Source organism: Marmota flaviventris, chromosome 5, assembly GCF_047511675.1.
Source record: "Marmota flaviventris isolate mMarFla1 chromosome 5, mMarFla1.hap1, whole genome shotgun sequence".
In the NCBI taxonomy this organism is placed as follows: domain Eukaryota; kingdom Metazoa; phylum Chordata; class Mammalia; order Rodentia; family Sciuridae; genus Marmota; species Marmota flaviventris.
In genome coordinates this window covers 6,914,057-6,925,925 of record NC_092502.1, presented here as the reverse complement: position 1 = coordinate 6,925,925, position 11,869 = coordinate 6,914,057, and the positions used below count along the sequence as shown (strand labels likewise).

The window sequence follows — 11,869 nt, the reverse complement described above, 5'->3', positions numbered from 1 at the left end:
TATATCCTTCCTTGCTGTTTCAGGTCAATGATTGGCCTCTCAGGATGAAGTTTGGGTCTGTAAACTCTTAAAATGTTTGCAAGAATTATCTAGTAAGTCAGTTTTCTAGTTTAATTTTTCAAAGTGAAGATTTGCCAATCAAATTCATCCTTCTAATAATTGAACTATCAATGTTTTATTTTCACATTATTTGAAAAAAAATGATGTTAAGGTAAGCAAAATTCTCTTAAAGAAGCATGGGAAGTGCTTCCTCTTTATGCCAGAAGCCGAGTTCTCCCTCTGGCAACACAATTAACCCATCATCTTCACTCCTCTCTCTAATTTCTTGGCACATTGCTGTTGCAAAATGCTTTGTGGCAGTTATTTTCTCAGTCCTAATGGCCACCTAATTTCCCCAAAGGTCCCTCTTGCATCAGACACCTGAGGCTTATATCAGATACCTCTGGGTGTTGCCTGCTAGGTGCACCAGGGTTCATGTGAGAGGGATGCTCAGGAGGCAGAGCTCTGAAGATGAGCTCCCAGAGGTTATCTGCCATCTCCTTAGCTTAATGAATCCCATGACCATTCTTCAAAAACTTCCTTTGCCAGATTCCAAAACTTTCCCTCATTATTCCAGCCATTGCTTATCTCCATGTTTTGCTTGTTATTGTGCCTCTGTCCTGTGTGGCCCTCTAACTGTGTCCAGAGGGGGTTAGAAGTGCTTGCTTGCTCTGAGTACAGACTGTTTGCAACTTTCCAGGGCTGGAATCCAAAAATTCACAATGAAGACCAGTGTTGAAAATATTTTCCCTTAAGCTCCTCTCCAGAAGTTTGATAGTTTCAGGCCTTACTTTTATGTCACTTATCCATTTCAAGATGATTATACATGTGATGTAAGAAAAGGGGCCAATTTCATCCTTTCACTTGTGGATATTCCTTTTTTCTCAGCAATATGTCTGGAAGAGACTCCTCTTTCCTCAATGTGTCTTCTTGGTGCCCTTGTTGAAATTCTTTCTACCTGGCCACATATATTTGGATGATTTCTTAGCTCTCTACTCTGTTCCATTTATTTAGGTTCCTAGTTTTATGCCAGTGTTATACTCTAGATTGCTATGGCTTAACCATATAATTTCTTCCCATCTATGAACATATGGTATATTTCTATTTATTAATTGCTTCTTTAATTTATTTTCACCAATGCTCAGTTTTGAGTGTACAGATCTCTTACTTCATTGCTTATTTGATTTCTACAGTTATTTTTATGCAATCATAAATGCCATCATTCTCCTGATTTCTGTTTCACCTAGGTAATTATTTGTGCAGACAAGTACTACTGACTTTTGTATGTTGATTTTTTCCTAGTTTTTAAAAATTAATTATTTGTTCTAATTTGTTATGCATGACAGCAGAATGCATTTCAGTTCATAGTATACAAATGGAGCATGATTTTTCATTTCTCTGGTTGTAAACAAAGTAGAGTCACACTATTTGTGTCTTCATGCAAATATCTAGGGTAATGATGTCCATCTCATTTCACCATTGTATGTTGATTTTATATAATGAACTTTCTTGAATTTATTTATTATTTCTAAATTTTTTGTGATACCTTTGAAGTATTCGACATATAAATTATGTTATCTGCAAATAGAGATCATTTTACATCTTCTTTTTTGATTGGAATAACTTTTATTTCTTTTTCTTTTCTGATACCTCTTTCTTGTGAAGTAGGTACTTCCAGTACTCTGGGAGGTAGAAGTGATGAGAGTGGAATTTGCTGTGCTCTAGTGTTACATTATCCAGCCTTATGTTGAAGTCTTTAATACAGTTGAGTATAGGATGTGATGGGAAGTACTAATACTATTCTGCATGTGGAAATATGCTTGTCCCTATGCTGTGGTTCTGGTCAACTAATTGCTCGGCTACCTTGTTGTGGGGGGTAGAGACGCGGAATCAACACACAGACTCCAGGAGCTGGTGAGAGAACTGGCTGAGGCAGGTCTCCAGCCAGTTCTCTCAGTATCATCCAAACCAACAGGTAAAAGAATCCTGGGAGACGGAGCTCCCACCCACCAAGCATGTACTTTCGGGCTGAATGACAAAATGATGCACAAAAGCATAAAGGGGGTCCTTTTCTGCTTTGATGAAAAAGAAGGGAAAGTCCAATTAAAGTCCCAGCAACAGCATAAGTTGTTTCCAATCGGTTGGGTGTGGTCCTTCTGGTCGGGTGCAGGAGAGTGACAAGAGCGGCAGTTGCAGTTGTGGCTGTGAGGACAGCGAGCCTTATGATGATGTTGATCCAGGGGGCTACTGTTGTCCTCCTGAGTTTTGTCCTTGGGATACATTCTGCAAGATTTGAGAGAGAAGTATGTACAACATTCTGATCACGATTAATTGAGCGTGGATTGCTCTCATGGTTTTTTAATTGCAGTGGCATGAGTATTTTGCTCACTGAAGGGTTTTTGCCACTAGATGGTGCTAGAGGCTCCCTGCTAGAGGAGAATTGTCTCGCAGACAGCTGTTCATGAGTGATAGCTATCTGCAAAGCAATTTTTCCCTCGTGGGGCATAATTTGAAGTGTGTCCGTTTTGCTTGGACAAGCCAGCATAGGGCCTTGAGTTTTCAGGCCATTAGGCAGAGGCCTTTCTTCCTCATACTTACCTGTTGTGCACTTACTTGTGAGTTGCAGGTTATAATTGCACACATAAGCAAGAAGAGAGCACCAGGACTCTGGTATCCAGTAGGTGACATGGTCTGAGCTTGATCTGGTAGGGCTTTGATATCACCCTAGGTTATCTTGTGATTCCTCCGGTGGGGAGGTCATGATGATCTCTTCTTCTCCTTTTGGCTCAGTTTCCGAGGCCTGCCTGTCCATGGTTGGTGTGGCATTTCTTGCTGGTACCCATACGGGGTGAGAGGTGTCCTCTGGAAAAATACAGATGAAGCCTCTACCCTGGGTTATCAAAGGGTGTGGCCCTTTCCATGCATTAGTGAGTGGATCCTTCCACCGTACCAGGGGGACTGGAGTCAGGGAAAGAAAGGAGCCCCAGTGCTTATGCAAAGCTTATCCCATTTGAGTCAAAGTTAAGAAAATTGAGGGCAAAGAGAGCATGTGTTAATGCTAGGTGAGGATCTAGACATGTATGAGCATTCTTTTGTTTCTGAAATGTTTCCTTAAGTGTCTGATTAGTCCTTTCCACGATACCTTGCCCTTGTGGGTTATAAGGAATGCCTGTTGTGTGAGTAATCTTCCAGGACACCAGGAAATTTTGAAACTCCTGTGAGGTATAGGCTGGTCCATTGTCTGTTTTTAGAGACCAAGGCACCCCAAGCATTAACATTGCTGCTTTCATTGCCTTTATGGCAGTTGAAGCTTTCTCTCCTGACTGTGCCATAGCATGTGTACATTTGGAGTAAGTGTCCACAATAACATGGACATACTTGAACTTACAAAGGAGGGGGTGTGAGTGATATCCATTGCCAAAGCTTATTAGGGGAGAGGCCTCGAGGGTTTACTCCCTGTGGTTGCAGAGGTCCAAGTGGCGCCAGAGGGGCACAATTCTTGCAAGCCTGGACTAGATGCTTGCATTGTGTCATAGTAAGGTCAGGAAACAAGGCCTTCAAATTATTTGCAGACATGTGAAACTTAGTGTGGAGGATGCGGGCTTGCTCCAGCAAGTCCAAAGACACAGGACAGCAGGAAAAAAATGTGTCCGTTTCCTGTAGTACAGCATCGTTAGACCCATTGGAGATAAGTTTGTCCACTTGAGAGTTGCCCGTAGCAATGAATCCAGGCAATCCAGTATGGGATCTCACATGTGAAATGAACCATGGATGTTTCCCGTTTTCTGTAATATCCTTAAGGGTCTGGAGAGCCTGATCAATAGGCTTACCTGTGGGTCTAAAAATTGCACAGGGAATTGCTTTTGCCATCTGGACAGAGTACTTACTATCTGAAAAAATATTGATGGCAATGTCTGCACTCATAAGGAATGCCTGTATTATTCCCCTAAGTTCTCCCAGTTGCACTGATCCTGAGTGGTGCTCCATATGGGCAATGTCATGTTTATTGGGAATTTTCAGGATAACACCAAAGGTGTGTTTGTTTGCATCGGTAAACACACTTGGTGCTAAAGGTATGGGCTGAGATGCAGGGAATGCATGCATAGGAGTTGTAATCTCGAGCATTTGCAGTGTTTGGAGCAGCTTATCAGGAGGGAAGTGATTATCAATTTGTCCAGGAAAGTCAGACAGTAAAGTCTGAAACAGAGTATTATTCTGTAGGAGTGTTGAGACCTCTGTGTGTGTTAATGGTAACACCAAGGTGTCTGGCTCTGTGTGAAAAATCTTGTTACAATAATATCTTACTTTTAGCCCCACAAGAATTATACTTTCTAGCCTACCTGTGATTTTATGACATTCACTCCAGGCCAGATGCACCCAGTATAGAGGTCCCTGGGCTTGCCATATAATGCCAAGTGGTGCTCCAGAAGTCATAATAGTCATATTATTCCTAACAGGGGTTTTGACTGGTCATATCTATGGGTCTCTAACCTTGAGAGACTGTCATTGATCACTTGAACAGTTGTCTCTTCTTGAGGAGTGAGCCTTATCTTGGAGGAAGGATCCTTCACTTTTTTAAGCAAGTCAAACAGAGGCGTTAGTGCATCTGGAGGCAAACAAAGGAAAGGCTTGAGCCGGTTGATTTGACAACATAACTGTTGCAACTCATTAAGTGAGTACTGAGGTCTAATAGTCAGATTAGTTCTAAGGGGTTGTATTCTTGCAGCAATTCTGTAGCCCAAAACTCATGTGGGGCAGAATGTTGCACTTTATCAGTGGTTATGTGAAGGCCCAAAGTGTCAAGGTTAGACATCAACTTCTTAAGGCAGACTTGCAATTTATCAGAATCTGCATGAGCAAGTAAAATGTTATCAATATAATATATGACCAGGCAATGCTGTGTAAGAGGCCTGGTCATATGAGAAACAAAGAGCTGACTATTGGAGGGCTATTTTTCATCCCTTGTGGGAGGATTATCCAGTGAAATCTCCAGGCAGGTATCATGGTGTTAGGTTCCCACACCATAAATGCAAAAAAAGGATATGTCCTGATGTGCTATAGGTATGGAAAAGAAGCAATCCTTGAGGTCTATGGCAACAATAAAAGAGTTGCTTGGGATGCTGGCTGGATGAGGAATACCTGATTGAAATGAACCTATCCTTTTTATATGTTTATTTATTGGTCTTAAATCTTGAAGTATCCTATATTTCCCATTTTTCTTGGGGATTTCAAAGATAGGTGTGTTGTGAGGGCTGGTGGAGGGTTCAATATGCCCAAGATCTAATTGCTCCTGAACTAGTTACTTAAGAATTGTTGGGCTAGGATTGTGGCTCAGCAGTAGAGCGCTCACCTAGCACATGTGGGACCCGGGTTTGATTCTCAGCACCACATAAAAATAAAGGCATTGTGTTGTGTTCATCTACAAAAAAGATTCCCTCTCTCTCTCTCTCTCTCTCTCTCTCTCTCTCTCTCTCTCCTTAAAAAAAAATTGTTAATTTGGGTTCTAGTATAGGCCACTGTTCCACCCAGATGTGATCTGTAGTGTCCAATTCCAGGGGGATGGGATCTGGCTTAGTGGTCAGTGGAACAGTAGCCCCTAGAATTGGGGAGGCACTGGTCTCCCCGACAGTCCTATTTTGTCAGGTATCATAATTTCATCTTAAAGGGCTTTATCATCAGTAGTTATGACAGCATCCATTTCCCCCAATATGTCCCTTCCCCATAAGCTGTTAGGGACTTCTGCAATCAAAGGATAAAAGGCACCTTTCTCTCCATCAGTGTCCTGCCAGATAACAGGGGAGATGACTCTCCTGGTGGTTGTAACTCACCAACACCCTGAATTTGGGGACCCGGTACTGTCTTCCACTTCATCATCTTGGATGCTGAGTTGGAATCTATTATAGAAACATCAGCCCCTGTGTCCACTATGCCCTTAACAGGGACATCATCAAGCATAAGAGTCATTCCGGGCTTGGTGTCCAAAATGGGCAGCGTCCAATGGATTTGAGGACGTTTCTTCCCTCTTACTGGTGGGGCTGAGGGTTGCCCTGATGGGAGTTTAAAGACCTGGCTCTGCAATCTCTTGCCCAGTGATAACCCTTCTTACATCTAGGACAAAGAGTCTTGGGATGCGGAGGGTCTGGAGGACTATCATTCCCGGGACAGAATCTTCTGATGTGACCTGGTTGATTGCAGCCAAAGCAAATGAGATCAGACCTTTGCCGTGAAGGCCCATTATTTTTGTTAACTGCTAGTGTATGAATGACAGCTGTCAATGCCTGGATGGGTCCTGTAGAGGGAGCTAGCACCTTTGTAGCAATGATCCATTTAGAGATGGATTCACTGCATACTGGGGCAATTGCAGCCCTAGTTTCAGCATTGGCTCCCTCCCATGCCAATTGCTTCACCATCGAGTCTTGGATGGGGCCAGGCTGGATACACTTCCCAACTGCCTCAGTAACTCGGGACAAAAAGTCAGGGAACCATTCCTGGGGGCTTTGGATCAGGTTTCTGAAGAGTTCATCATATTTTGGAGGTGTAATATTTTTAAGACTCTTCATGGCAATGTCTGTAACTCGGTCAAAGTAAATGAGATTGCCAATCTTTGATTGTTCCTGCGGGCTCACATAGGCACCATGACCCAGCAACATATCTAAAGTGATGGCAATGCCATAGGAGAGATTATTCCTCACCATTTGCTCTGATTTCTCCTTGAAGGAAGCTTTCCATTGGAAAAATTGTGGGCAAGTTAAGCATGTCTTGAGAAGGTTCATCCAATCATAGGAGGTTTGTAATTAGCCGGACTATTGTCTTAATATCTCTTCAAAGTAAGGAGAGTCAGGTCCAGACTCCTGAGAAGCCTTCCTCAGTAATGCCAGATCTGGTAAGGGAGTAGGCAGCTAGGGTCTACTTTCTGCATCAGAAGCAAAATTCACTAGAAAGGTGAGGAAAGGGTTATGAGGAGAACATGGGGGTTGACAAGGAGCAGAGGGCCTTACAGGTGGTGCCTCCTCGGTGGAGGGGTGGTAAGGACCTGAGGGTCTTACAGGGTGTGCCTCCTCAGCATAAGGGCGTAAGTCTGCCCATGGATATTTAGGAGGAGGGGAGTCAGACAAGGGAGCAGAGGGAGCTGCAGGATGCTGTGAAGCATCAGGCTCATCCTCATTCAAATTACTGTCCTCATCTGAAACAACGACACTTGTGGCAGAGGCCTAAAGAGTCATTGCTTTGCCCTCCAAAGACTCATTATGCTTTTTGACAACATCTTCTGCAGAAGAGCCATGAAGGCTGGCAGTGATGGCAAGAAGGATGGGGATGAAAGAGGCAGGGGGAATGTGTCCCTCATGGACCTCCTTTTTTCTTGCAGAGTATAAGACTCTCATCCAAATTTGTGGATCCCATATGTTTTCAGGGCCAATCCAGGGTGCTACAAGGACAGCTTCCTGCCAGAATTGATCAATGTCTTTAGGTTTCACTTTGAGTCCACGCTGAGAAAGCAGTGCTTTCAGTGCAGCTAATTGTGGGACTCGTTGAACGGGGAGAAGGTTGCACATGACTGATTGGTCGCCTATCAGAGGCCTCCTGAAGTCTCTCAAGCACCAATAAGCCAAGCACTAATAAGGAGGAAGATGCCCATAGTAGGGGCCCAGTGCACATGCAGGGGCAACGGATCAGACATGGAAGTCCCTAAGTAGGACAAATAAGAGTGTGTTTAGGGTCCAATGTGTTGTGCTTAGTGGGGAACTTCCTTGACTTGTCAGATCAAGGTCGTATGCCCACTCGGTGTCTCCGGAGTGGAGTTCCCTTTAACAGAGAAAACCGAGGTTCCGAATTTTGGGAGGACCAGTCCCTTGTGTGAATTTTCCGGGTGAACCAGGGGGAAGGAGGGGTCATAAGGTGACACCAAACCTTATGACTGTGTGTGCCTCAACTCTGGGTACCAACAGTACCACAAGGACAAGGAAAGGGGGTAGAGGAGGGGGTTCCTTGCTCACCTTCAAGGAATCGACAGCACACAGAACACAAATGGGGTTTACTATCTGAAATCCTACCTGAAACCTTACCTGAAATCAACCGGATGGCCAGTCCCGAGGTGCAAGTGTGCGAGCAGACACATTGAGGTGCCAAATTGCTGTGGTTCTGGTCAACTAGTTGCTTAGTCGTGGGGGGTAGAGATGCGGAATCAACACACAGACTCTGGGAGCTGGTGAGAGAACTGGCTGGAGACCCACCTTCGGTTGTTGTCCAGTAGCTCAGTTATTTTTGGAATGTTATAGGGTTCGAGTGGGCATGCCCGTCAATCATACATGAGTAAGATAGTATCCATAAGCCAATCTTTTTATGCCTAATGTAACCACACTATGAGGATGCTCTAAATATTCCTATCATCAGGGAGGGTCTTTGTCCCTAGGGGAGAGGGTTTCTAAGTTAGAAGTTCCATGTTGAAGCTCCCTGGCTATCAGTTTCCTGGCCTGGGAGCTTGGCAACACTGACCACAAGTGCTAAGGATGTGGTTTCACTAACGGCTCACTGGAGCAGAACATCCCATCCTGTTCCTATCAGGCCTGAACAAGTATAGATTCTTTAAGCACTCGGAGCTGCTCATAGCTGCTAGCTGCTAGCTGTAAACTGAAAGTCATTCCAACATCCATATACAACTGTTGATGCTCATACTAATACCTCAGAACTTGTGTGTATTATAACTGAATTATTTTAACAAAAGACTTATTGTTGTTGTTGTGGGGATTGAACCCAGGGCCTTGTGCATGTGAGGCAAACACTACCAACTGAGCTATATCCTCAGCCCCTGAAAAAAGGTTTTAAATGATGTCATGCATTTCACTCTCTGTTAATACAAAATGTGTCCTTTTACATATTTCTACATGTGTAACATTATTCTGTTATTGTTTTTGATGTTCATTCATTTTAGGCTTGTGAAACCCTGATGTCCTCTTTACCTATTTCCTTATGACATATGTCTTCTTTTTAATAATACCAAAGAATATTTTATACTTTGAAATAACACAGTAATCTTTTTCTTCATAAGGATTTTAAATATCCTTTTATAAATTGGGTTTGTATTTGACTTTATAATGTATTATTTCTTCTTCTTTTGTGTGTGCATTTTTTGTGCATTATAGTTTTGCATACTAGTGGGACTCATTGTAACATATTCACACATGCACACACTATAACAATATAATTGTCCAATATCATTCCTCAGCACTTCCCTTTTTCTTCACCTCCTCCCTCCCCCTCAAACTTTACTTATCTCATTTCTACTTTTAGGAGACTACTTATCTTTTCTTTCTTTTCTCTGTCTACTTCCACTTATACACTTGACCTTCTTAGTTTGACTTATTTTACTTAACATAATGATCTCAAGTTTCATTCACTTTCCTGAAAATGACACAATTTCATTGTTCTTCATGGCTAACTGAAACGTCATTGTATACATTCAACACATTTTCTTTATCCATTCATCCGTCGATGAACACCTAAGCTGGTTCATAGTTGGAAGCTGTTTTGAATTGTGCTGCTATAAACATGGATCTGCATGTATCCCTGTAGTCTGACGACTTTAATTCTTTATAAATACTGGGGAGTGGTATTGCTGGGTCAAATGGTGGCTCCATGCCCAGTCTTTCATGGAACCTCCATACTGACTCCCATAGTTGTTGTACTAATTTACAGTCCCACCAACAGTGTAAAAGTGTTTCTTTCCCCACTTCCTCTCCAACATTTATTATTATTTGAACTCTGCATAATTCCTCTGTGTATCTCACCTACAGGAATGTCTTTAGGTTATTCGAACATCTCTATCAGGTTTCTGAATGCTCAAGTCTTCAACTGTCTATGTGTGGAATACCTTTCCATTCATCCGTGCCTACTGTGACTTCTTTCTGCAGTGTTTTGTAGATTTCTGTACACCAGTCTGTCACCTCCTTGTCCAAGTTAATTCCTGAATGTTTTAATGTCATGTTCTTGATTATTAATAGAGTTGCTTCCTTAGGGTCCATTTACAGACCCCACCTAAGTGGTTTGAAGCCAAGCTGTACCCACCGCCTTTGGCCTGAGTGAAGCGAGCCTTTCTCATGTCACTGTGGAGATGAAGCAGCTGGTTTCCCATCTCACTGAGCACAAATCCAACACCCACAGCTGCTGGCCAGCACCACAGCGAGGTATATAAGTGCCCCCTTTGCTGAGTTTTCTTTACATTAGCCAGTTCCCTGAGAAAGCCTAAAGATAACACCCATGGACCTTGATGAAGGCAGAGTCCTATGGTTTCTCTCCCCAAACTTAACTCTTTCTCTCTGTCACCTCCAACTCTCAGTTGTCACCTCTGACACCTCTGGGACGTGAGTGTAGGAGAGCCGTACATTTCTTCTGTGTAGGGCGCTGGGCTTTTGCTTCCTCCTCTTCCCTCTGTCTGACATACCTGAACCTGATGTTCCCCAGTCAGAGCTCCTCCAGGGAGTGCCCACCTTGGCCTCTGGCCACTATCAAGGGAAAGACCTCAAATCCACATTGGAAGGAAATCAGAGCAAAAGACAATCATATTTATTCTTTTTGGTGCTACTACCAATGGAATTTTTTCTTTAATCTCTTCCAATTGCTCATGGTTATGTTATAGAAATCACTTGTCTTTTTTCTATGGTTTTGTATTCTGCATCTTAGCTGCACTCATTTATTAATTATAGCAGTTTATTGGGGAAACTTCATGATTTTTTTAAACAGATAAGATCATGCTATTGGTAAATTGAGATAATTTTACTTTGTCAGTTATTTTGTCAGATGTCTTTTGTAAAACTTTTTTTTAGTTGTAGATGGACACAATACCTTAATTTTATTTACTCATTTTTTTTTATGTAGTGCTGTACTTGTACAGTGCCTCACATGTACAAGGCAAGCGCTCTACCACTGAGCTTGTCAGATGTCTTTTATTTTTTTTAAATTTAATTCATTATTTTGGCTGTGACATACAATACTTCATTAAATAAAAGTAGTGAAAGCAGGAATTTTTTTTTGTTCTGATCTTAGAAAGAAACTTTCAGACATTCATCATTGGTCATTGTCTTTGCCTTGAGATTTACTGTAAGACTCTGACTATTTAGAGGTAGTTTCCTTTTTACTATTCATTCTATTCAAATTTTTTCCCTGTTCCCAATGTTTCCCTAAGTGGATTCCCATTTCCTTCAATTTCCAGTTTAATATCCTATCATGAAACTATACTGTTTTACAGAGTGCCTCTTCTCTACCAGTGGAGAGGATCATCAGTGATTTATCTCCCTTATTCCTGCTAGTGTGTATTTGACATGATAGATTATGTTTGTGTGTGTACATTGAAACTCTCTTGCTTTTTGGGATAAGTACCAGTTATTTATGCTGTATAACACTTTCAGTGTGCTGTTAAACTCTGTTAGACAGTACATTTCAATGTTTTATTCGTACAATCTAGTTATTCATATGTTTGGGTTTATTATGACACAGTCATACAAGCATGGAACATAATTTACTCTAACCCAGTCCCCAGTGCCTCCTCTTTCCCTCCTCTTCTCCCACCCTAGTTCCCCTTCCTCTCCTCTTCTGATGCTCCTTCTATTTAAGTATCTTTTTTTTTTTCATAAATACAAAATTTTATTTGCACTTCATTAGTGTAGAAAGACCACAATGCTTCTCATACCACAACACTCAGGACACGCCAAGTTATTCAAATACATACTTACTTATTTACCTTGACTAAACACAACAGTGCAGTTTAATAAAAGATATACCAAAGATAGAGTTCACAAATTCATTATCAGACAAAGAAAAAAAAATTGAAAAAAAC

The 11,869-nt window shown here is 42.0% G+C and overlaps 1 long non-coding RNA gene across 1 annotated transcript; it reads right to left on the bottom strand.

The window, feature by feature from the left end:
- Positions 1 to 1,661: 1,661 nt before the first annotated feature.
- Positions 1,662 to 8,265, bottom strand: LOC139705657 (uncharacterized). The gene is made up of 3 exons (XR_011707480.1): positions 8,103 to 8,265; positions 2,638 to 2,901; positions 1,662 to 2,322 (listed from the first exon to the last, which is right to left on the bottom strand). It is a non-coding gene; the product is annotated as an uncharacterized lncRNA (long non-coding RNA).
- Between the last annotated feature and the right edge of the window lie 3,604 nt (positions 8,266 to 11,869).